Source organism: Dicentrarchus labrax, unplaced genomic scaffold (assembly GCF_905237075.1).
Source record: "Dicentrarchus labrax unplaced genomic scaffold, dlabrax2021, whole genome shotgun sequence".
NCBI lineage: Eukaryota > Metazoa > Chordata > Actinopteri > Moronidae > Dicentrarchus > Dicentrarchus labrax.
The window spans coordinates 14,634,349-14,660,004 of record NW_026136713.1 but is presented as its reverse complement, the minus strand read 5'-3'; the positions used below and the strand labels follow the sequence as shown (position 1 = coordinate 14,660,004).

Genomic DNA, 25,656 nt, shown 5'->3' with positions numbered 1-25,656 from the left:
AGCGGAACAAAATAAATTCAAAATTCATTGCATGTAGAAAAACAATTTTTTTCTTTCCATTTAGATCATAAATCATCAGATGGATCATAAGTCTTTTAACACAACTCAGACAATATAAATGGTCTTGCATTTGAATCCCTTTGTACTTCAAACTGATTCAATGCAGGGTTGTTTCATTTCTCTTTTATTTCAAATACAGTCTGTCAGTGTAAATATAAAAACCACCGTTTTATAAAAGATTTTCTCAGCAAGCAATAATAGTCACATGGACCAATAATGCCAGACTTTGTTAACTAGTGGAACAGATTGTTTTTAGATTGAATGTATCCAAAACTAAAGAAATTATGAAGTGATCATTTCCATTATTGGGATGATTGTGATGTGGGATAATTGTGAAGATCCTGACTGTAATGATGGAGAAACTGTCCAGACCTACAAATACACTTGGGAACTGTGTTTGACCTGTTTCTTTATTTATTCTTTATCTTTTTCTGTTATTTGTAAGTTTATATCCCTTTGCCAAAAGGACAAGAATTGATTTCAAAGTGGTGGACTGGAAAAACACAGATCCCTTGCACAGCTCAATACAAGTCCTAAGATTATCAATGACCCCACAAATGTCCTTTATGACTTCTTTAAGCTAGCGCCACCTCGCATGCGCCCTTATGTGAAACAACAGAAGGAGGTTTTGCTTTATTCCAAAACTCATAAGACTTATAACAAGACTTAACAATACAAGGGATGGTCAGTTTCCTTTGTGCTTAGATTGATGCATATACCTGCACTTTTTGTTGGACATTGGCCAGTTACTGACATAAACTATTTGAACCTTTTTTTGCATGATCATATTGTGTATTTTCAGAGGGACCAAAAAAAATATTCTGAATATAACTTTAAGAGAGGCAAATATCTCAAATTCTCAGCACATAAAACCAAAACTATCTGCAAGGCCAGATACCTCTAGGGGTGAACTGACCCTTTCTGAAACAATATACTGAAAATGATCCAATTTGAAGGTTTAGCAGCTGTGTGCCAACCATCATTAGTGGTGTCTATAAAGTTGAATGCTACAAACCTCGAAGTAGAGACCAATGTTTAAGTGTCACATCAAAACCACCATGAACGAAAATGGGATTTGCCACCAGTGCACATAGGCATGTCAAAATAGGATATATATTATCTGTCCAATCTCTTGCGTTCTGTCTTGTGTGTTTTGGTGAAACAACAACAACATAAAGCCACTTGTAAGCACAAAATGTTTCAGCAGTGCCACATCCACAGACTTCGTTGTTAGAAAGCACCCCTGGCATTTACAGTTGTTTCTTCTCACTAGTTTTCCTATTCAGCTCTGCGGGGAAGCAAATGCTACACTGATTCGTACCTGACTTCAAGAACTGTGACAGCAGCAGGATGACTGTGAGGGTGATTTGGATCCACAGAGTCTTGTTTATTGGCAGCCATTTAGCCAAGCGTGTCTTCAAAACCTCGACAGAATAATTTTATCAGCTTGGAGTATGCAGCAGTTTCTCATAGAGATACGCTCCAGAGCAAAGAAACTGTGGAGCTGGCAGGAGAAATGTCAAGAGATTAGAGATATCTAGTCTGGTCATTCTGTGTGCAACACTGGGAATTCAGCCCCATCCAGTTTTTGTGGGAAAATATTCTAATTTCTTTTCTGGCAATAACATGTAAGCTGGTGGTGGGTTGGGTAGTAACAGAGTCAATCTATACTTGCTGATACCAACACGTGACTCCAAGCTATTTTTCCTATTGCTTCATTCATTATTCTTCTTTTTTTCATTCTTACTTAAGATATCACATTTTATTAGAAAGAACCCTGCCCCTAATCCTAACAACAAAGCCACGTAATAGGAAATGGCCCACGTCAAGTGGCTCTACAATGAAGGGAAAGATTAAAGGATAAATGCAGATATTTGATTCACACAGTTCTTTGGCTTGTGAATACTCTAACAACCAGATTAAACTGGAATAAGAGTGTTGGCTATAAGGAATAAAATCAACTGTGGTATCCCACGCTTGCCAGGTCCTTTGGAAAGGTTCACCACAGCTTGTATGACAAAGAATAGCTGCAGCATCTCTGAGTGCCCATGTCAGCTCTAAAACTTTTGCATCATTTGCATACATTAATGTGAAATAGTGTCTGTGTAAGAAGAAAAAAACAAACTGCTCTTTACGATTATATAACATTCTCAAGAACTGCACAACACATCACATATGAACACATACCATGAATGACAGCATTTCTATTTACAGTTATTTACAATGTGCTGTAATATGACATACCAAACGCCCATCCTGCCCCATGGCCTACAAACAACAGTATGGATTTTATCTAGTTTCCATCTTGGACTTAATCTGTTCACACTGCCTGGGGCTTGGTGTCCAACCTCAGGGGAGCCCTGGCAATCCCCTGACTTTCTATGGAGACCAGCAGAGAGAAATGTGCAACAGAATGGAAATCACAACCCTCTCAGCCCTCCCAGATTGCTATTGAAAGCACACACATTTACAGTACACTGGTTAAGACACCCAACGAAGCATTGATAATGAGGGAGAGAGTGAGAATGTGTTACTTAGGCAATATTTGCAGGCAAATACAAGGAGAGAGTCAACTCTTGTTTTCATTCACCCCTCTAGAGGAGTCGGCTATCAGCAGTGGCCTGTGTGCTTTAGCCCTTTGATGCAGTGTTAGTGATCTTATGAATGACCGTCATGGGGTATGTGTGAGGGGATTTCAGATGGAGGAGGGCTGGGAAAAAGAGCCCTTAACAGTAGGTATACCTGAAATGTGCAATCACCTGCCACAAAAAGAGAGAGAGAGAGAATTAAACACTGGGGGAGAAGAGAGAAAGTGAGAGTGGCATCCATAAAATAATTATCATAGACAGGCGTGACATGCCTTGTAGGGCTGATTGCCTCCTCTGTGCTGGTAACAGGGGGGTTTCAGAGGGAGTACACTCTGCAGATGACTACATTATTTATAGATGAAAGAGGATCCAAAACAGAGCGATCAATGCACAGATGAGACCGGCTACCCAACGACTCCAACCTGGGTGTTTGAGTGCACAGCAGAAGGAGACGTGAGCGCTGCAGAATGGGCAGGTGCAGGGCTATTTTAATGGCTCCCTGCCCCCTTTCCCCTAAAACAACCAGCTATTAAACAGCCACTTCCATCCTTCTATCTGTGGGGGGAAAAACTCCAGTCTTGTCCTCATTTGGGAGAACCAGTAAATGAGCCAGCATGACCATTGAGGAGTTACGGCCATTTGGGCAGATCAATCAGAGCATTTTGCGGCCATGTTCCCACATTTGAACACATTCCTGCACACAAGCATCCTCACAAATCTTTTGTTATCACCAAAGTGGCCGCTGTGAAACCACTACACCATGTGTGATACGGACTGCTCATGCTAGCCAGGCCGGTGCAAAGGGATAGGAAGTAGGACCTCAGAGAGTACATTAACCCACACCGATCTGCCAAATACAGCAGCAATTTCACACCTGAGTGGATAAAAACATGACCATTCATTTTTGCTGGTGTCAGGGGAAACCTCACGGCTTAAATTCAACCATCGTGTATGAGACATATGTTCCTCATCATTCAAGAGAGTTTGCAGCAGCTGGGGAGGACACTGCATTTATTTCATTATAATTACCTATTGAATTACTTTCTCAAATGATTTGTCTTACAATCATCTTCTGGTGTTTAGATATCATTTCACAGTTTAGTGTGATCACATGACATTTTTTGTATGACTAACTCAAATTGGCCCTGTTCTATGTGTGGGTTGGTGAAAAACAAAACAACAGCATTTCAGAGGGATCCCTCATTCATGATTGTACTTAAACAGCAATTGTAAACAAAATATAAAGTATGTTAAGTGTGGTGTTTTTTACTTTAGGATTAGATAAGAACTGTTTAACATTTTAAAGAAAGCAGTTATGAATTGTGTTGAATTGTGATTTTTTTAGGTGCTGTGGCTATGCTTTACTACATATACATAGCTTGTTGCACTATACATAATTTGCATTAAGTGATCCAGGAAAATCTGGTTTCCTTAAGAATAAAGGGCATGTGTCAAGTCTCATTGAAATAACAACTGGCACCGCTGTGTTTAAAGAGAGGGTCTGAATCATTCTTAATGCGTTAAATCTCTTTTAAACTCCTTCTATTTAAAATTTACCAACAAACTATTGTTTTCATTTCACTGCAGCGCAGTTATTTGATATTTTAACGACAGTGAATGCGTTTAATGTAATGTTTTAGAGGCGATCTCAAAGGAATGCTTGATTAATACTGTTTATACTAGATGTGTATTGTAGGTACAATGCTGTCTGGCTCTAATTTGATAGTTTCTCTTTTCCTTTTTCTCAGAATTTTTGATGTGTAGCTCCTATCCGGACCTCGGTGCTATGAACTTCAAGTTGACACTGCAGGAGAGGAGTTTTTAGATGCTTTGATGTGTGATTTCGAGTGAACAAGGGCGAATGTGATGTACATGCGAGAAAAGACACCAATTAAGGAAGGCGCTACACTCCCAGGGAAGTCACACCATTATTTCTTTGAGACCCACTCAAACTCTGACAAAGGGCATGAATCAAACCAAACCCTTAGGCGAGGGCAGGAAAGAAAAAGTGTATGTGTGCGTGGTGTTATGTGACTTGCTCCGAGTCTGTATCTATATGTGTGTGTGTGCATGTGTAGAATGCATTCAGCACAGTCGAACTTTGAGCCCGGGCAGTAACAAACACGATAAGACAGTCAGTGAAGGAAAAGAGGAGACATTTTCAGTGGATTCTTCAACCAGGAGGAAGATCAAGAGGAAGTTCTTGAGACAGACAAGGTGACACTCTAAAGCGCTCGGCATACTCGCCGTTGCCGACCTGTCGCGCGACAATGTGACGTCACAGGAGCGCCGTAACTATTTATACTTGCGCGTGGTGGTCGCGACACTAGTTGCAGTCTTCTCCTGAACAGAGGTGTTGCTACTGAGGAAAGGCTACCGACTTTGCTATTTCTAGGCACTAGAAGAACTAGAACTAGAACTTTTTTTTTTTTCAAAATCGGTTGCGGAGGTTCTTCCAAATTTTCCAGCATATGGCCTCCTCTTTTCCAACATTCATTACGATTTCTCGCCATGAATTCTGGCACCTCTGGGCATCTCTGTGTTCCTTCATTGAAGGATCGTACAGATCGTCCATCTTCCTGTTTCCGGTTTGTCGGAAAAAAATAGTGGTGCGCAACCTGGCGTGACCAGGCCAAAATCCTTGCACGCCAGTGAGATCTACGTCATTTTGACGTCACGTTGACGCACGACAGGTCGGGAATGGCGAGTACACACGAGCCTTAAGCCATAAGGCATAAGGGGATGTTCGCACCAAGCACTTTTGTGCCTGTTGGCCTTTTAATCAAGCAGGTGATAACCATTATTTGGTATGCACCAAATACCTGTACTAGCTTTGCCTGAAAATCTGTGTCTACTGTGGTGTATTTCATTACCAGTCAGAATATCTGAACCAAACTGCCTGCACAAAAACAACTGCAAACTACTTAATGCCAGGAGTATAGGGATCTTGACATTCAGTTTTTTAACCTGGGAAAGCTGAATATACTAAAATGAACACAGTATAAACTTATGTCCATTCATTTTCAGTTGTTTCTAAATGTGTTTCTATTTGATATGAACCACAGAAGGTAAATTGACACTCAGACAGCAGTCCACTTTTAACTAAAACTATAGATGTTTAAAGTAGTTTACCCTCCACCACGTAAATTAATGCCGTATTCTGACAGCGTATTCTGACAGGTCACCAATGTTGAGTCTAATGAAGGAGCCTTCTATGAGTCAGTGTAACTTCTCTTTGCTCTGTCTTGCTTGTAATACAAACTCTGTACGCTACTCTCCTGCATAGGAGTTCATCTGAATGATACGTTAAATGAAATGTATGTAAATCTTATGCTGCATGTCAACCAGTCATAGATCAAGAAGATTTGTCTTGTTGCAAAAATTAAATGTCAAAAAACGAGAAAAACCAAAAAGAATAAATCACAGACAAGAGGAATCTGCCACAACTGTATTACTGACTCAGTGGAGTGTGGTTCATGGGAATCAACCACATGTAAAAATGCTACAAAGTTAACTTTTCACCTCTCACAGCACACTTCAGAGTCCTAATGAAAGGATCAACACTGGTTACAATAGTAATAGCAATTAGTATTATAAATTAGAAATGGGCACTTTCAGCTGCCAAGTTGGCACTGTGAGAGTCAACTTCAAAAGGGGGGGGAAAAAAAGCTTTGTAAATGAGCCGTGTCCAGGTTAGCAATGATTGGCTTGTGCAGTGACAGTGACAGCCCATCAATAACCCCAGCGATGGCAGCTGGGCTGCTGTTATCTGTGTGAGCCCCACACTTCAGTGCTAGTGAGAGAGAGTGTTTTTCTGTATTTATAATGCTTTAGTAAGTAGCTGCAATAAAATATGAACAAAACAAAGCCAAATCTGTATATCCTCTGGCTGGGCTGGGTTATACTAGTTGTATAAACATCAAACATATCAAATTCACATCTTTATAGTAAATATCAGGGATGCATCAATGTATCGGTATTGGTATAAATCTTATCAAATTACACCAGATGATCCACACTTTCCACCATGTTGATTTTTACCTTATTTACATACCAACATGACAGCACTGTTGGGCACATTGCACAAGGCTGTGTATAATCACTCAGTTGCGTAACAGTGGAATTAATGAACTACAGCTAAAGACAAGGATCTGAATCACGATATCCTGGCGCCTATTACCATATCTTTGTTTGTGAATGAGTGTCTAAAACCCAGTGCAATTCACAGTTTTGTGTGTAAGTGTGGTATATATATGTATGTCACTAGTTGTCAGAGAGCCCAGAATTCATGGCTCTCCTCCAGACAGTGCTGCATGGTTGTGCAGGAAGGACATCAGATATCACTTACTACATTTTAATAGCCTACACCTTAACGAAACAATGTACTTTCTATATTTTACATGAAATTACAACTCATTTACAAGTCAGCCAAGTCAATTTTAATGACTTAACTTCATCTCTAAAGATCTTAAATCAGCACATCACAAAAGGGATTTTGGGGGTTAGGGTTCATGGAGAGATGATTAGATAGAAATTCATAATGTAGCCACTGCTGGTTTTACTTCACACTTTCCTGAGTTTGAAAGGATAAATAGAGAAAAATAATGACATTTTTCAAAACCTCTCAAATGGAAGAGGTTTAGCAATTGCTAAGTTACGGTTGCTATGGTACAGGATAATTAGAGAGCATGCACATGAGGGTGTGACTCAGCACTATCAGTGTACGAATAGGAGCCAGTGAATAAACATTAAGAGGATGTGAAATAAAGCATTGTTTATGCAGCTGCTGCCTCCGTCGAGTAAGTAGCCTATGCCAGAATCTCAATTCTATTCCTGTTCTTCAAGACTGTCCAAGGAAGAGGGAAGCAAAAGACCAGAAACCAGCTTTTATGGATGCTTATATAAATGCAGATGAGAAGTCCAGAGTCCTTAAATCTGTGAAAAAGTGAGTACACCCTCCAGATAAGATGCAGGGGTTTGTGTTTGAGTTGGGAGAATGCAGTGATCTGTTCACAGCGTTGATATATTTAGCAGAGATTAAGAACCATGTGATGCAACAGCAACACAAATGGTTGAAAGATGCACTTTCTGTTTTGTGATTTTGTGTGGTTCAGTGTGCAATTCATTTAAAAGAGGACAAGTCGATTCTACACAGTGGCAGGTAACATTAAAAGATGACTCATTCAACACTTTTCTATGTCAAGATTCTCTCTTCACGTTACCTATTCCCTCTGCTTTTCTATTTTACACTTTAGGATGAGCATTACAGTCTCATTATGCGTGTCGTGTATATGGAAGCAGACCTCCATTTCCTGAGCTACATTCTCTGCAATTTACCCTTTCCATTTTTTGGATGAATATCTTCTATAATATTACATTTCACTTAATGGTATGTGAGAATGTATGTCTCTAAGGGTTTTTCACACTATGGCTATGTAATAACTGCACATTGAAAAAGCTGCTTCAAATATCTATCATTCCCTGCTCTGCTATGATCCAGTTTTAACACTACTGGGCTTTGGCAGCGAAAGGTGCTATAAGAGCAACTTGACATTGTGCATTGTCACATGATTCCCTGTCTACAATAGTCTTTCTGTGAGAGCTCAGCACAAGAGGGATAAATCTGAATAAGCGCTGAAAATATATAAACATTTCATGGCTGGTTTTTCAGGAGATGATATTTGAAAGTTTTGTTGCATCTTTCCTCTTTGTTCCTGTCATGTAAATGGCACAATCTCTGTGGTTTGAGGTAGTTTTGTTCATATCTGTAAATCCTCAGGGTCATCCTCAAGAAAAGCACAATGTACTTTAGTAGAGGAAAATGGAGATCTACTGGTGCATGACCCGATCAATAAGTGAGACACGGACTCTCGGTTGGGGTGTTACAGATTTCTTTGTATTTATCTATCTAATTCTGCCAGCAGCAACCAATGCGTCACTGTCAGTCTGCAACTGGAAGGATACAAAAGAGTAAGACTCAGCCAGTTCCAGGTCACATGGGGTGAGGCGCTGGACTTCACAAAACTCTCTGAGCAGGATGGGAGAGAACTGCCAGAGGCAGTGTGGTGCAAAGCCTCAGATTACACACTGGTAGAGAAGCTAATTGGCCAGCAGTGTGTTTTAAGTCTAGTCTGATTTAACTCATTCATTAATTGCTTGTTTGTATGTATCCTCTGCAGCCATAAGAAACTACAATGAAATTATGTACTTAGCCCACAATGGACCTCATTTATGAAATACTTAGTGATAAAGAACATTGTTTGCTGCAGCAGGAAAACAACTCAACCGCCATCCTCTGAGCAACAAAAACTTAATTTTGGGTGTTGGTACATTTTAAAAGGGTGTATTACTTAAAAAAAATAAATAAATAAATACACAAGTACAGACTGAATTTTGTCTTGCAGGAGATTTGAATTACCTGATACTTGTACAGGTTTGGTTGTAGAGATAGAACAGCCAACCTTCAGCATAGTGAGACATTTTAACAAGGAGTTCAGGTCCAATTATTGACTGACCAGATGTTGTATTCATATTTCAGTGCACGGTTGTCATGTCAACGAACAGAAACTGAAAAGAATACATTCATATCACTTTTCAGGCGGACACTTAGCGAGGGACAAACTAATAAGCTTTTGGGTACTGTATTACTGTTCCCCAGTAGAGGTCTGTTTTTTAGGCTGTTTTGCCTGGAATAGAACAAGTATTACGAAGACAAAAGGACAATGTGTGTGTGTGTGTGTGTGTGTGTGTGTGTGTGTGTGTGTGTGTGTGTGTGTGTGTGTGTGTGTGTGTGTTATTAAAAAACGGATACAACGCCAGCTTTTCAGAATATATCTGAACTTGTTTGACCATGCAAGGAGGCAACGATGGGCCACTGACCGGAGTTACGGCAGGTCAATTAACCAGTGATATTTGCAGTCATGGGCATTGAGTTCAGCACAACATCAGTTATGATGTGCAGTGACGGCTGCCAGTGCAGCTGTCACACTGAACACCAGTGCAGTTCAGGTGGCCACTGGCCGGCCATGGCTGGCTGCTATAAAACACATTTTACAAACAACACTATCACACCTCGCTGAAAAGTAATTTAAAATAGATAAAACCAGATGGCATAAAAGAAGATGCATTCAAAGATGAAGCCAGGCATTTGCTGTTATTCACATACCGTCAGGGGCGTGACTTTATGTCTAAGTACATATTTGTGTAAATGATTGCTCCGTGTAACGTTTAATTCAAATTGGTGCCTGTATCCTTATCATATATTCATGGGACCACTCAGCATGCTATGCAGTATTTACATTAAGACCCTTTGTAAAGCATTACATAGTGAAGCACTTCAAGTTAGTTGCACCGCCTGGGGCAAGAGCAGAAGCAGGAGGCCTCTGCAGATGCCACCAACTCACTGATTACCAAAAGTCCAAAAATCACTGCTACTGCTAGAAACAGTGTGTGCTCTTCATTTTGCTGCACACATATTACTTTGCACTCTGTCTGTCTGGGCAGAATCTATAGGGCAACAAAAATTACCCGCACGTAGATGTTTGAGTGTTTCTCCGAAGCGTTTAAGGCTTGATGTATGCTATTATAAAAGCAGTGTGACGGCGGCTGCATTGTCAGCACTCTGCTGTTCTACTGGCTGATGGAGGCTGGGGGCTGTTTGAGAACTGGCTGACTGAGGATATGACAAGATAAAGAATATTAAATTACATACTTCCAACAATAATTACTTTTTAAATTAAGCATCTACGTATTAAGGGAGATTGGTTAATTTTTAATGATTCTCTTGGGACAACTTATCCTTCTTTTCTCTCTTTTGACATGGTAATTACAACATCTCTAAATGTGATTTTTTTGTGTGTGTGTGTGCTACTTTATAGTTTAAGAACAAAATAAAAACAATCCATATCCATATCGCATTTACTGATCCTCCTGAATGACAGGCCGACATGATATCATCATGTCTTTTAGATCATGCTCAAGAAAATCTCATTGGTTGCTTTTAAATTGAAGATGTGTCTGCAGCATCGTCCATGAACCAGTGTGAAGTAGTTCTAATGAGGCTGAATCATCTTGTAATATATGACTTCATCCTCAGCCTATTTCTGTGCGATGGAATCAATCTCCAGGAAAAACAGGATAGGACTGTCGATGTGTCAGTGTGTCAGGGTGTGTCTGTGTGTGTGTGTGTGTGTGTGTGTGTGTGTGTGTGTGTCTGTGTGTGTGTGTGTGTGTGTGAGTGATGTTGTGACAAGTTCATTCAACCTTTAGACAAATTTAATAGTACTCCCTCCCTCTACTTTCATATTGAACCGTCGTTCATATTACACAGCCTTCGAGGAACACGGAGCAATCAAGGCAAGAAAGCAGACACTCCTGAGGCACTGTTCCAAAGCAGAGTCTAATTTTTTTCCTGTTTGTTTTCCTGCCCCCTGCTTAATCAGATATACAGATGGACAATCACCCTGATTCACCCCTGTAGAGGGTTAATAAAGCGAGGTGGGGGAGGTAAATGTACAAGTCCAAATTTAACGTTATGGATGGTTTTCTTTGGAGAGATAAATATTCCCCTTCTGATAAATACAGCTTCTCAATTGTGCATGATGACTGAAATCAGGCGTGGAGAAAAGTACCAGGTCGCGCTGTGAGGCTGAGCCGAGTTCATGGCACCATCACCACAGAGAAATTATTTAACATCACTTTTAATTAAGTCAGCCTACAGAGCAGCTCATTACAATGGAAGGTTGATTTACTCAGTGTATTTCAAGCTCAGTTCAGTACAGTGGCTTTTCTGCCAGTGTCTGTGTCCATTCAGGCTCCATGCTTATTCACTGCATGAACATTACAACATACATGACAGCGGTAATATGGGAACTGACTGCAGAATAAGTATAGCACTGGTCTTTTGATTAATTAGTGTAAATGACCTCCAAAGAGATACCAAGTAAAGGCAGCATAAAGGCATTTTCTTAAGGTTTAACTTGCCCTTCATGGAATTAATTCATTCTTAATGCACCAGAGTGATCCTCCATAATGTTGGTGGGTAAGGGTGAGTAGGGGGTAAAGTGCATAAGTTTTTCAGCATGAAGAAAAAAGGACCTGGTTTGACACTGGAAGTGCAAAAGCAAGGGTGTTGTGGTTGGAGAAATGAATCACTGCTTTTTTATCTTCAGCTTCACAACCTGGGTTCAACTCCCAGCTTGTACCATAAGTATTTTATTATACCTGAGGCTGAATCTTTTTATTTATTCATTCAACGCAGACCAAAACCTGACATTTACCTTAGTCAAATTCAGCGTTGGGCTCACTACTCAAAAAAAGTAATGTATTACACGTAACTCATTACTTTGTATCAAAGCTTTGGTAAATCCATATAAGTATCACAGCCATACAGCACACTGTGTTTTGCACAGATGACTATTACTGTCGCACAACGTGCTCAGGATGAAGAAAATAGAGAGGGGCGAAGAGAACAGACAAAGCAAGGATGCACGATAATCATCAGGGCAGATAAATTATTGGCCTATAATGGGAAAATGATATCATTATGATTTATTGGGATAATTAAATTACAACCAATAAATTATCGGTCTAAAATAATAATAATTTATTTTGAATTCTTTACGATTTATAAACTTTACTAGAAAATAAGTTAACATTTAAAGAGTCAGAACTGTTGTTTGTTGTTTTGTTAACATTTGGTTAGGTCAGAGCAAGGGAATATTAAATCATCCATCCAGCTCAGTTTGGATTGGAGTGGATATGTTTGTTCAAATATGTTCTGTGCTTTAGTGGCGCTTCATATTGTAGCCTTTAGTTATCACCACAGTCTGCCTATGGGAAGAATAGATATGTAAGAGTTTGTCAATTCTGGAATAAAGCTTTTTTTTGTTGTATACGTATCTCTTTTTAGAGCAAGCAATGTGAAATTACTATTTTCTGATTTGCTAATTTCTCCGCCTGTGTCTCATCTCATCTCCCTTGTGTCACACAGGCTGTGTGTGTGTGTCCCACTCAATGAGTCGAGTTGCAATGTACAGATTTGATTGGCTGAGTAGCATCAAGTGGGATGATTCTAGGTCGCTAAACTAGTGCCATAAAGGCTACAAAAACTGTGCCGGTTAAAATAGAAACACATCAGCATGCTACAGTGATTTGATCATCAGCAGGTCAGCTTTTCCCATCATATACTGTATACCCTGGTGAAATGTCAGGAGGCCATGAAGGTATGGACAAACACAAACCACCCAAGTCTAATCAATACTAACAACTATGCCTGTGGAGCCATTATTCTTTGATTAGAGTTTACTGGCACCAACCAAACAGTCACCATAACCACAGTTGTTCTGGTTGCCAACACTTGACCATGAGCTAATGCTTCCATATGAGGCGCAGATGGGAAATAAATTTCTGTTGTTGCCACAGTCAGATTTCAGTCAGGATCACTTTTGTCAAAAGAAAACTTTAATTCTAAATACAGTATGTTATATTTCGTGGTATGGCTCGGTTCTGAGACCTCCCTGCCCTTCCATGTGCATATGTGGAAAGCTTAAGGCGAGGAGAGCAGCAGCAAAGACCTGGCCGCCCCCAGGGTACAGAACAGAGCAGGCCTCAATGTCAACAAAAATGACATTAATTATATTAGACACAGCATGAAAAGGAGGAACTGGGGTGAAGGCGGGTTGCAAAGCGGCTTGCAGAGGAAGCGGCACAGATAGGCTGGCTAAAGCAGCTTAAATAAGGCGCTCTGAATGACATTTGCCAATCGGATGTTTGAAGGGAATCAGCTGAGCCATCAGCTGATGTGGGTTGCTTTCGATCAGCTGTGATCCGTTGATGTAGCTGGGACTGCGAGCTGAGCTTGACTTGGGGCCTGTCTGAACTAATGCTGCGCTGAATTTGTGGCGGAGGAACAACATCTTCACAGAAGTCCCGCCCATGAGAACTAATTTGCTTTAAAGAGTTTGTGCTCATCTCACAATTTCACAATTTTATGACTCTTTTGGAGGCACTGGCATTTAGCTCATTAAATATTGAAATACACATAACGTGGTAACTCCCCACCTAAGGGGCTGCATTAGCCACTCGCATTTGGATGCAGATCATTTAGGCCAACACAGCAAAATAGCTGCTCATATAGTTGGCAGAGAAAGCACTCTTAGCGGGGGAAAAATACAGAATAAACAATTCCACCAGTGTAGAGGGACAGGTTTCACAGCAGATAAAAGTTGAAAACTGAGAAGGGATTATTAAGTGAACAATAAGCTGTGTGCTTTGCTGCTGGAGTTATTGTTGCAGGTCTTGCTTATTATAATTAACATGTGACACCGGCAGAACACTGCATCATAGGGAATGAAACAGACCAATTAATGATATATATCTTCACTATCCCACACTCCTCTATTCTGGCTCTATCAAAAACAATTCTAGACATATAAATTGGTTGTCATGCATGTTCCTGGCTGAATGTTACAACTTTCACAGGTAACCATGGTGACAGAGGCAACCCGCTCAATTGGTAAATCATCCTTTTCTGAGAAATGCCACAATGCTGCTGTCCCCCTTTGGTATAGTAATAACTACACTACATGCTGGTCTTTTTATCTGCACTCTGCACTATATTAGATAGCCTTCACTCCCTGTCTACAAAGAAGATTCAGTCCCACTGTGTATTGTGGCCTTTGTTTCACCACCGGCCTACTCACTGCCCCTGAGCAAACATACATTTTTGTGGTCTAACTAACTCTCGCCCTAATTAGCCACAAATCACTGAGTGCATTTGAAAATCATCACTAACCTTACCTATAAAGAACACCAATAAAAATGAGCAGGTCTTCGATTAAAGCATTTAAAGCCCATATGTAGAGTGGGGCAGTAGAGTACATTAAGTGATTGTACTGGATTTCTATTGACATTATGCTATGAAGAGAGAGAAATGCACACACACCCACACAATACTGCAACCATGAACTATGAGGTCCATGGTTTCTTTGCTAAATTACTCCATTATGTATTGCTGGGTTCTTTGCCTCTGAAAAAATAACTCTCAGTCAAAGTATTCTTTTTCCTTCCTTTTTACTTTTCAAGGTCCAGAAAATCATCTCAACTTTAAGGACCAAATACCGTTCAAAACTAGGGGATGTAACCATACACCAAACTCACGATTTGATACAATTCACCATACTGGGCTCACAATACACTTTTTCTCATAATTTTATTTCATAAAATGAGACAAATTTTGACTGAAAAAGATTTTCTCTGACAATCCTTTTTTTGTTTCTGAGGTAGGGTATAAACTGTGCAAAACAATGCGTATTTCCTTTGGTGAGTGAACTGATGTTGCTGCGCCTTGATAACACGACTGATACACATTAATATCACCCTCAATCATTTTTATAATGTGTTTCTGAACACTGTTTTTTAGTAGGGCTTTGTAATATGACCAAAATATCCTGATAAAGGTAATTTCATATGCAGATAAAGTTAAGTGATATAGCACATTTTCTGTAAATTCAGTGAGTTTATATCTTGTCTCACAAGGCCTGTGCAATATTTTAATATGTTGTATGTACTTTATCGTTGCGTGTACTGTACTGTATTTAAGTTGATGACAGCTTTGTGTAGCCTGAGCCAAATGTCAAATCTTATTATAAATAGTTTATATAAAATGACAACATAGAAAGGCCTATTTCCAATTAACTTTTACACATACAACAATCTTTGCAGATGTAAGTTGCAACGGCAGGCGTTATCTCTTTCCATCTTCGGGATTCTTTGCCATATGGCATGTCGTGGGCAAAAGCCTCTTGCAACACTTCAGTCTGGGGGTTGTTTTGAGCACCCGACTGTTCTTTTGTGGCTTTCATCTGTAGACTCTGTCTGTACTGTTTGACATGATTCTCGAGTATTTGGTGAAAGAGGTTAGTTGTGTCTGTGGCATAATTTTTGAAATACAGTTTTCTGATCCCTGTCAGACTTTTCATGCCAAAGACACATCTATGCTTTTAGATACGAGCTCAGAATTACCCAGTTCTTTATCTTGTGCACTCTCCTCCGTGTCTTGTTCATGCAAATTTCCTGCCTGCATCTGTGATGTGACGACAAATACTGCCATAAAGGGTGTGATTTGCGACACAACCATATAAACGATGGCGCATAATATGAAACAACAGATGTTTTTGTGTCATCACACAATATATATTGTCATATCACACAGCCCTACTTTTCAGTACAGTCTGAACACACAGCAAAATACCCAACCAAGATAAATAAGAGCAATATCAATACAATCAATAGGTCGCAAAGCATGTTTTCCAGCACCATATATCAAAATACCCTTCATTCTGGCTCCCTTTCAGAGCTCTCTGAAATCCCCTTGACCTGTTAAATCTGTGTAGAGTATGTGTGAGACGCTTACTTAACAAATAACTGTGCTGCTTCACAGCCTGTTACCACAGAGGAAGACATGTAGGATACATTCCCTCAATCTTCAAATGCAGAGAATATGTCTGGCTATTTGATTAATGCTGCAGCTGGGAGCGAGATCTAATTGTAAAAGCAGGATAAACACTTACTTGGAGAAAGGAAACGGTGCAAATCAGACCACTCCCCAGAGTATTGAGGAAGGAAATTGGTTTAAGGATGAGACACAGGCTTGCCTACCAATGCAGAGCCCTGTCACCCTTCTCTTACGCTCTCTATCTAACCTTCTCCACCCCTACTGCGGCACCTTTGATTCAAATTTTCACAAAAAATTGGGAATGTGACACAGCTCTTTTTCTTTTTCCTCCCCAATGTATTAGCTATGCTTGTCCTGCAAGCACAAAGTCAGATCCTTGGATCTGATTGTAACTGATGACTTGAGAAGATATAAATCACACTTGAATTGCAGCCCTGAGATGTCAGCCATTAAAATACAGTGCAGAGTACCCGGAATACATATGAGATGATTGGTAGTCAGCAATGCTGTATGACACTACTGGATTACCTTATGCAAAGGTGTTCAAATGAATGTTTAATATCTGAGTCTGTTTAAATAGCTCCTAGAATGTAACTGCGACTGAGAGCATCATTGAGGGAATCTTAAGACCTAGAATAAGGAATCTATATTTATATATATTCAAAGCATTTCTTCCTCAGGGTTGTAGAAATCACTTCCACACAAGAGAGAGCTGAAGAGCTGATCGAACAAGTCCGGCTCAAGAAACTGGATTTAGGTGATTGCAAATAATCCACTGGCCTTGACTGAAGACAACACCGTGCCACGAGGGAAAACCTGATAGCCACAAATCACTCTAGCCAAAAGTCAATTAAAGAGCCAGCTAAAAAGCATTTTACATCTAATTACATCACACAAATCGTCCCAGACAGCACACACATGTTCACCACAGCCATTTATTTTCAATACAATGACAGCAGCCCTTACAGCAAGGCTTACGGTATTAAGGTTTTTTTTTTCATGCTTGCGTTGTGAAAGAAGATTTTAACATAATTACGTATGTCTGTGCCACTGCTGATTCTATTACTTTTTACTGCCTTTTTTGTGATTCCTTAGGAGCTGATTATAAAAGTGACTTTAAATGAAAAGATAGTGCTCCTTTTAATGCTGGCACCATTTCACTGGATTACATAGCACCAACTCCACAGTGTTTTCAGACTCACCACCCCAGGGATAAGTACCCTGGGCCTGCACTCACATTAGAAAGAGGTGATTTTGGGATATAGATTTTATGTAACTGGTCTCAGAAGCCATGCCATGAAAAGGGGATGGTATGAAATGAAAGTGTTCAGTGAGACAGCCGTGTGTGTGCGGCCCTTTATAGGACAACAATGGATTTTATAGCTAGATTTGATATTTCTACCTGTACTTTACTATAAAGCCATGATTTTCAACCTGGAATCAATATTTCATTTTTCATAATCATCAGAAATATACATTTTCAAACACACTGTCTAATTTGAATGTAATTTAATTAGTCTTGCATTGAGTCACTGGTTTACCACCATAACCAGTCCAGAGAGGTAGTGGTGCTGCATAATGCTGAACTCCTTCTCATCCTGTGCAAACCATAGCTTGCCATTGGCAGACTTGTGCCTATAAAAAGACTAAGTCACAGTCACAATAAAAATCTCTGACCAGCCAACAGGGGAGGAATTTTACACTTTATGAGATGAACGTTGAGGAGATTGAAAGCCCCATACCTCATCACTAATTACACTTCCATGAAGAAAAGCAAAATGAAATCCCCCAAAGGACAATACTTCCATTAAACATGATAAGTGGGTTACTGTGCCACTATAAACCTGACACAGGCCGGCCAATATACAGTTCAGTACCTTACAACAGTTGCCATTTCTCCTACTGGAAGTAATTAATGTTCTCCCAAATTCCCAGCTCTTGGCCTGTAGCTGTGGCTTTAGGGGACTTCTGGAACCTTTTTCCTCCAGACTGCCGCTGGCAAAATTTTTTTATTAATGTGAATGTATCATTATTAATGACGGCCTGGAAAGGTTAAACATATAAGGTCAGGGGAACTGATGGAAGACCTTAATACATCCCATTTACTTCTAAGTTTCTACTCGTCCCAGTTACCTGTGATGTTTGTTAAACAGAAAGGACATTTCATTGTCTGTGCTGTGACTGTTAAGTATCCCATCTGACTAAACAGACTCCATCATCCAATACGTCGTTTGGTTTGATATTGTACCTCTGAAACCTTCACCTGTCAAATGATTCCACTACAAAGTAGCTCAGCACAACAAATAAAACACGCTCTGGTGTGTTTGTAGGCACTGGAGAGCATTAAAACTCCAAAATAAATGATGTCTCCCTGCATGTCCTGCTGGACTCACTGGACTCTTGGATCCGGTGCAGCTATTGACATTTTCGTGACTTCCTTATTTGGCATTATGGCATCCTGGCATCTGTATGGTGTGGTTCACTGGTCCTTTCAACCAGTCATATTTAACATTTATACTCCAACAGAACCAAGTCTATCTATCTGAGACGTCCACCTTGGCACTGACAGATTGTCAGTCCAGCAGCCTGTGTTTATTGCCAATTCTCTCTCACTTGGTTCACAGCTTATACTTCAGAAGCCTCTCTATTCCTGTGTTTATGTACAGCATAGCTTGACAGCTATAAGCCCGCCCCACCCCTTCCTGCCCCCCACCCCTTTTCACATCCCCCAGCCCGGGTCCTCTAATTTTAAAATAATGGGAATCTCAGGGAAAACTTACCTTATTGATTAAACTGTCACACTTGACCACTGTGATTGATAAAACTTCATTCAAACATGTCACGCGACGACAGCAGTTTGAGTGACACAGCAAAAGACAAATGGGAGGAAACTAGCGGCGGGGGGTTTTGACATGAGGGGCTGTTCTGTGCTGTCACCTTTGCATCATATCTGCATTCAAATGCCTCATGCTGCCGCACTGTATTGTTTTACTTACAAGGCTGTGGAAGATTTAGGTCTCCTGTTTCACATCAGAGGAGAACCTGTACTCTTATTATCTGTCAAGGCTCAACTAGTCCCTGGGGACAAGCCATATTTACAGAGACGTGATTGTGTCTGCAGTGGGTTCTGGCTTAAACATGAAGTGCGGCTAAGAATCTATAAGCCTAGCCACATATCACTATGCATACAGTTTTGACTAATCGTGTTTTGTATATCATGCCAGGAAGTTTTGCCCAATAGAGCATGAATTTTTCTGAACAGTTGCGATGGGAGAAATGAAGCACTAAATCAATCTGAGGCACTTCCCCGAAAATGTGTCCTGTTGTTAAAAAAACTGATTCAAATAATAAGTGTAACGCCAGGTCTTGTCAATATGTATGCCCGTTCCCACTAGATGGGCTTTGCTGTGTTTGTTTATTTGTGTCTTTGCTTCTAAACATTCAGTAGTTTACATGGTGACATCTGCAAGCTGCAGCTGTATAAACATATTGGGGATCATTTGGCACAATGATTAGATGTCCTCAAATGTATTGTTTTGTCTACAACCCAAAGATATTTAGTTTACTGTAGAGGACTATAACAACCAGAAAATATTCAAAATAGTTGTTGACTAATTTGATATCCTTGATTAATCAATTAAGTTGATCATTGACTGACCTCACTTAAAATTTCAGCTGCAGCAATGCAGTGCATTCGACTCTGATGAATTCAGACTTTGAGAAAGGAAAACAAGCTACTCTGTCCAAATAGTAATCAGCACCACAGCAGACCGGACAGCTCCACCTCCAGCAAACCAATGCGTTAAACATATAACATATGGGGCTACATTCACCTGCTATTGAAAGTAGCCTGTGTTTAAATGTGAAATAACCAACAGGATGTAATCTGATATAAGGGCTTGGACTGTATGTTGTACTGGTATGAAATTACACAATTTTAAAGAGAGACAGGCAGCTACAGGGAAAATAATTAGCAGTCTTTCAGGGGAAAGCAGAAACTGTTGCAAAGGGCTGCAGAAATTAGAAGAAGATTTCCTATGGCCCTAGAGGGACTCCATAAAACAAGGGCAGTATGGCAAAGTATAATACGTGTAACTCAGTAATGCAAGAAAAGTTTAAAGTTAATGCAATGAAATTATGTAAAATCCTATTAAAATCCTGTTAAACACTTGACTTTATGGAGAGATTGATTGTGGATAAGGCTGGTGCTGATGGAGCAGACCACAACAGCAAAGACTGTTTAAGTGTGACAGAAATATATCACATTTCTGGGTATAATTGCTTTACAGCTCTTTTTTTTCAGCATGGTTGTCATTGTCCTACAAAGTTTGTTACCTGGAGTCAACCTGTGCAAAGTCGAGGGAACATGATTTCAACTTTTGAAAGATCGGGTTACTCACTGACTTGTTTTTGTCTTATGTTAAAGGCTACATCAACACACAGGACTCACAGACATTTACTGGAGATTTATTGTTGCCATTAACTTTTGTGTTGGGTTACAGTTTCAAACTTTACTGCTTCTTTCTACAGGGCGCATACCAATTCAAACCACCCCAGGATATATTAATATAGTAGGGAGCAGATTTAATCCTAATGTGGCCACTCGTAAAAGTCAGTGAGGGTCCACTTTACACAGAGAGAGAGGGGAAGACTTATATTAAATGTATTCATGATAATGAATATGGGTAATATGAAATGGGTCATCATTATGAGACTGTAGTCCTACAATGAATTTAGGGCACAAGCCTAAATACCACTGAGAAATGTATGGCATGGGCTGACTAGGTCTGCCCAAGCAGTTTTTTCCTCCCCTTTCTTTCTTTTTTCAGTCAACAGTGTGTGCATGGTACCACATACTGATTCATTTTATAAAGTACAAGTTCAGTAAAGATGTCAGGGCCCGGTGTCAGTGACACCTCTGGAGGGAGGAGGATAGTTCCAACTTTGTGTGGTGGTGCGAGTGGTGTTCAGAAAATGTTCAGAAACTTGCGAATTACAAGTCTGATGTTCAAAGTTTTAGCTTGAACCTTGAAGCTACTAAACTAAAATGACCAAAAAACTGGATAGCACATGCACCAGACATGAGCATCCCACTCTGTCTCACAACTGCATGAGCAACTAGATTTACAGATAAGCTTCGAGGCTGGTGAACAAGGAGGCACAACCAGACTTCAAGGCCATCCGCACCCCAAATCAGAGATACATACTGACAACCACATCAAGCACCAACACAGCACAGAATGAGAGACTCAGGTGTAAGCAATGATCTATGTCTCACATCCATCAACAGCAGATAACACATGCAAATGCAGACCATAGCACATGTCTGCAATGAGTTACATTATCTACTAACACAATAGAAGCACAATAATACCAGTGGTGAAAATAAAAATAAAGTTTCACTTACCACTGAAAGTGCTGAAGGCAGTGAGTGTGGGAGTTGAAGCATGTGTGGATAACATCCTTCCAGTCATTACAGCACTTGTAGGTAATGTTTCTCTCAAAAGGTCAGCTGGACCCCTGGCTACGCAACTGACTGGTCCTTCAGTGTGTAAAGCATGACTTATTGATGTTCAGTAAAAACGTTTAAAGATTTCATAGAAAGAATTGGAAACGTTCAAAGTTGGGTCATTTTTGGTGTAAACTGAACCAGTGACCAGTGAAAACATTCCACAACACTCCAGCCAGGCTCTGTCCTCACACAGGAGCCTAATTTAACCACATATATGTGTAACCAGACGTGGTGTGGTTGGTGTGGAGGACGAGAGGTGTTGCTCTCGGCTCTCTGCCTCGACTGTTTTCCTTGGGTGGTGCAGCAACTCGCCTCCCTGTGGGTTCAGACTTCACAGAAACATTTAAACGACTATTTTTAAGTCTGTTAGCTCTCAACTCACTGTTGGCGGCTTCTCTCTCATCAAGACAGCTTTTCGTGCCAAACATTTTGGCATTACGCATGCTCACTCGCTACCGTGACATAGTGGGACACTTTGTGCAGCCTTTGTTGAAGTCCCCCTCCAGTCACAAAAAGTTTTTCCCCTTGTTCCTACAGTTGGATGTTTGAGCTTTCACTGTGCAGAATAAAATATTTGAAGAGTTTGACAGTAGTAAGAGGTCTTCACATTCATCTGCTGAAAGTGGAAAGTTTCTCTGTGCTGGCTGAAAAGCTGATTTTTAAGGGGCGGGGCCTACACAAGCATGATTTGTGACATTACAAATAGTTTGGAAGTCAATAGATCAGAACAGGCATACGTCATTTCTTGTCCTCACACCGACCCCCCCAGAAGAAGCGCTGTAAAAGTGTCTAGTGGCACTATGCCTAAAAGCTTCTGCGTTGCATTCTGCACGTCAAACGATAAAAAGTTCAAAAAAGTCAAGTTTACGACTTTTCTTTACTTCCCCAAAGAATGATGGACAGTAAAAGAAGCATCTGTGGCTTTGGGCCATCCGCAGAGAGGATAAAAAGGGTAAACTGAGGGACCTGGACAGTCAATATGTGTATGTCTGTGGCAAACACTTCATCACAGGTTAGTTAATGATGTTACTGAGTAAATGATGTGTGTGCCGATTGTAACTGTGGATTGAACTGAATCAGAGGAGAGTCTTAGTGATGGTGTAACTTTAGTTTTTACTGTGAAGAAATATGGCCCTACTATAAAACACCCGCTTTTAGATTAGATTTAGTTTGACAGTGTGGAGCAGAGGGTATTTTGACCTCAATAATTCACATAAACTGAGCTGACCTACCTTCTAATAATGAACCTTGTAAGCAGCATAAACTAACGAAGGAAGTGAAAGCTAAAACTGACGTGTTCTACTTCTCTTCCCTAGTAAAAGGTCACTTAATAAACACAAACGGCAGTTCTGCTTCGCCACAGCAATATAATTTGTTTACAGTAATGTCACATTGGACAGACGACCAAAACAGAAAAATAAAGTTTATTAACAACAGAAACGGTGTCAAATGTCAGAAGTATGACATTCAGTAAGGTAGTTGTATATGTCAGGTCTGTCCACTTTGATGGAGGCAGAAATAGTTGTTTGCATGGCTGGCCAAAGGAGTTCTGGTCTAAAAAGCAAAATTGTATTCTTATTTTACGGTTAAAACGATCATAATTCGCATTCATCGCCAGTCAAATCAGAGGAGGTGCTTTTTCTAGAAGGGGGTGGGGGCCCTTAATGCAAGGCCAAAGTACCTGGGCGGGCTGCTGTCATCTATACTGGTCCAATTTGCAGCTTATACAGGTGTGATGAAAGTTGAAGCGTCCAGTTCACAAACACTGAGAATGGACTTTACAGTGAAGCAGGAGACATCTTGTCTCCAGCAGGAAAACTTTAGAAATGCATTAAATTTGCATATTCACAGAATCTGGAATTATTTAGTGAGGTAGAAGGAGAAGATGTATTTTAAAGGATTTTAATGTGGAAATTCTTTTTCTGGTGGAAAAAAACACATCAGACACACATTATTGTTCTAAGCAGACGATTTTGTATTTATGTCTTAATACATGTCCAGAAGGGATAGATATAGTCAAAATGTCTGCCATGAAAAGGGTCTATTTATTAGACCTCATCTCTCCAGTGAATCAAATTTAAGTTTGCTCCAGCTTTTCTTCCATTCATAACAACACAACAGGGCTAAAAACATACAGTATTTAGGATGAAAACATAAAATAACGTATGTTATAATATAATATATTGACGATACTGTATGATTACAAAGGATGTAAAGCATAGTTTCAGTTTTTTAAAGTTGTATATGCACAGTGTTGTATAAGATAGCTACAAATATATAACCAAAAATATCTATATATATTTATTACCAACAGACTTTTTTCACAGAAGCCATTTTGATATCAAATAGTTTTTTGTATTTAATATTCTTTATTTGTTTAATTGTGATCCTTTACAGTAGAAAATATGGGATGAACAAACAACTTTATAGGGTATTGTAAATCCCCACCACCCCATCCCATCCCACAATAATAAGTAATAATAATATTAATGAAGGTAAGTATTATGTAAAAGAAAAATGGCTCAGAGAATATCTTAAAGTATATATCTTTTAATTTTCGTATAACATTGGTTTTTATGTTTCCTCTTTCATCTCACATCAAACAAGTTATTCCTATATTCTTAATCCTGTGATTTATGGTCTCCATTTTATAGTTTTGGTAATTGTGTCTTTCCATTTGCTCACTTGTGGTGGCTCTGGTTTCAGCCAGGTTTTTGTTATCTACTTAAGTGCTGCTGTTCTTAAAATTCTAAAGAGATAATTATCATTTTGTTGAGAGAGCGGCTGTGGTATTCTACAAAGTAATAATAGCTCGAGCCCCAAATGGAGTTCACGCTGAAAAATTGAATCCATAACTTTGCTCATTTCAGTCCAATATTGCTGCAAACTGGACAGGAAAAGAAATGATTGCGGTTGGCTTCTACCTCGCCACATTTTCCCCAGCAACTTGCTGTTGCCTCCTTAGAGTACTTTGCTTGAATAACAGGTTTTATTGTTTAGACATGAAATAGTAGGGTAAACACAGGTGTTAGCAAAGATACTAATTAAGGCTCTGTTCCATTTAGTGTAGCATAGAGTCTTTTCGGTGAGCCAACAAACACAATAGCAGCACCCTGAGTCTGTTGGACCTGAATTGAACAGAACTTTAATTAGTATGATTGGAAACACCTGTGTTTACCCTACTATTTCATTTTTAAAATGGTTGCTGTGAAAAAGGTCTGCCATTCAGTTCTTCCATGTCATTCCACAACTCCCGCCAAAGCCCCCTCCATTTAGAAACGTACTCACAGTGTTTGTTGGGTGCAATTCACTGCTCACTTTCATGTTTTTCCACGAGTACACACAGTAGTTCTTGTTTGCTGAAGTCTGATAAAATGCTTTATTTGTAGTTTAAACACTGGGTCACAAGGGATATTATGACCTATAATCTTACCCAAGGATGTTGTAACATTTTCCCAAAAGACCCTTTATTATTGCATAATCCCAGTCCATGTGGAAAATGGTGCCATCAAGTCAACTGTACCCATATTATATAATTTGACAGGAGTGAGATATACTCTATTTATAAAGTTATATACCTCCCAAGAATAATTCAAGTTTTCATTTTCAAGTGAGTCTACGAGCAGTACTGTTGCCATGTATTTCCTAGATATCTAATTTTGCACTACAGCATACTGTTTGAGCCAATGTTCTTTGTGTTTTCCCATCCCTGGCTTTGTAATGAATATCCTTATTTATATCTACATCTGACGTGATAAAACAATCTGTAAAATACATCCTAAAGTAATGCAGCATTCAAGAACAGTTTGATTGCTTAAGTTATCAGGCCGTGGTATGGATTTCTTCTCACTCTACTGCCACTATGGTTCTCTCCATTTATTTCACATCCATTTTCTCTGGGTTGTTCAAATTTAATACTAATAAATTGGACATCTTACAGTAAGTGGATGAAGACGAGGTAATATAAGTGGGCTAACTAACCAACTAAATAAATAATCATAAAAACTGAACCCATACTGATACTTAAACTGACCTGCATG

General features: G+C 39.7%; 1 protein-coding gene across 2 annotated transcripts in view; it reads left to right on the top strand.

The window, feature by feature from the left end:
- Positions 1 to 7,393: 7,393 nt before the first annotated feature.
- lrrtm2 (leucine rich repeat transmembrane neuronal 2) overlaps positions 7,394 to 25,656 on the top strand; it is a 64,307-nt gene continuing 46,044 nt past the window's right edge. For both annotated transcript variants that reach the window (XM_051419203.1, XM_051419202.1), the window contains exon 1: positions 7,394 to 7,593. The gene's annotated coding sequence lies outside the window, so the exon portion shown is untranslated. The remainder of the gene's footprint in view (positions 7,594 to 25,656) is intronic.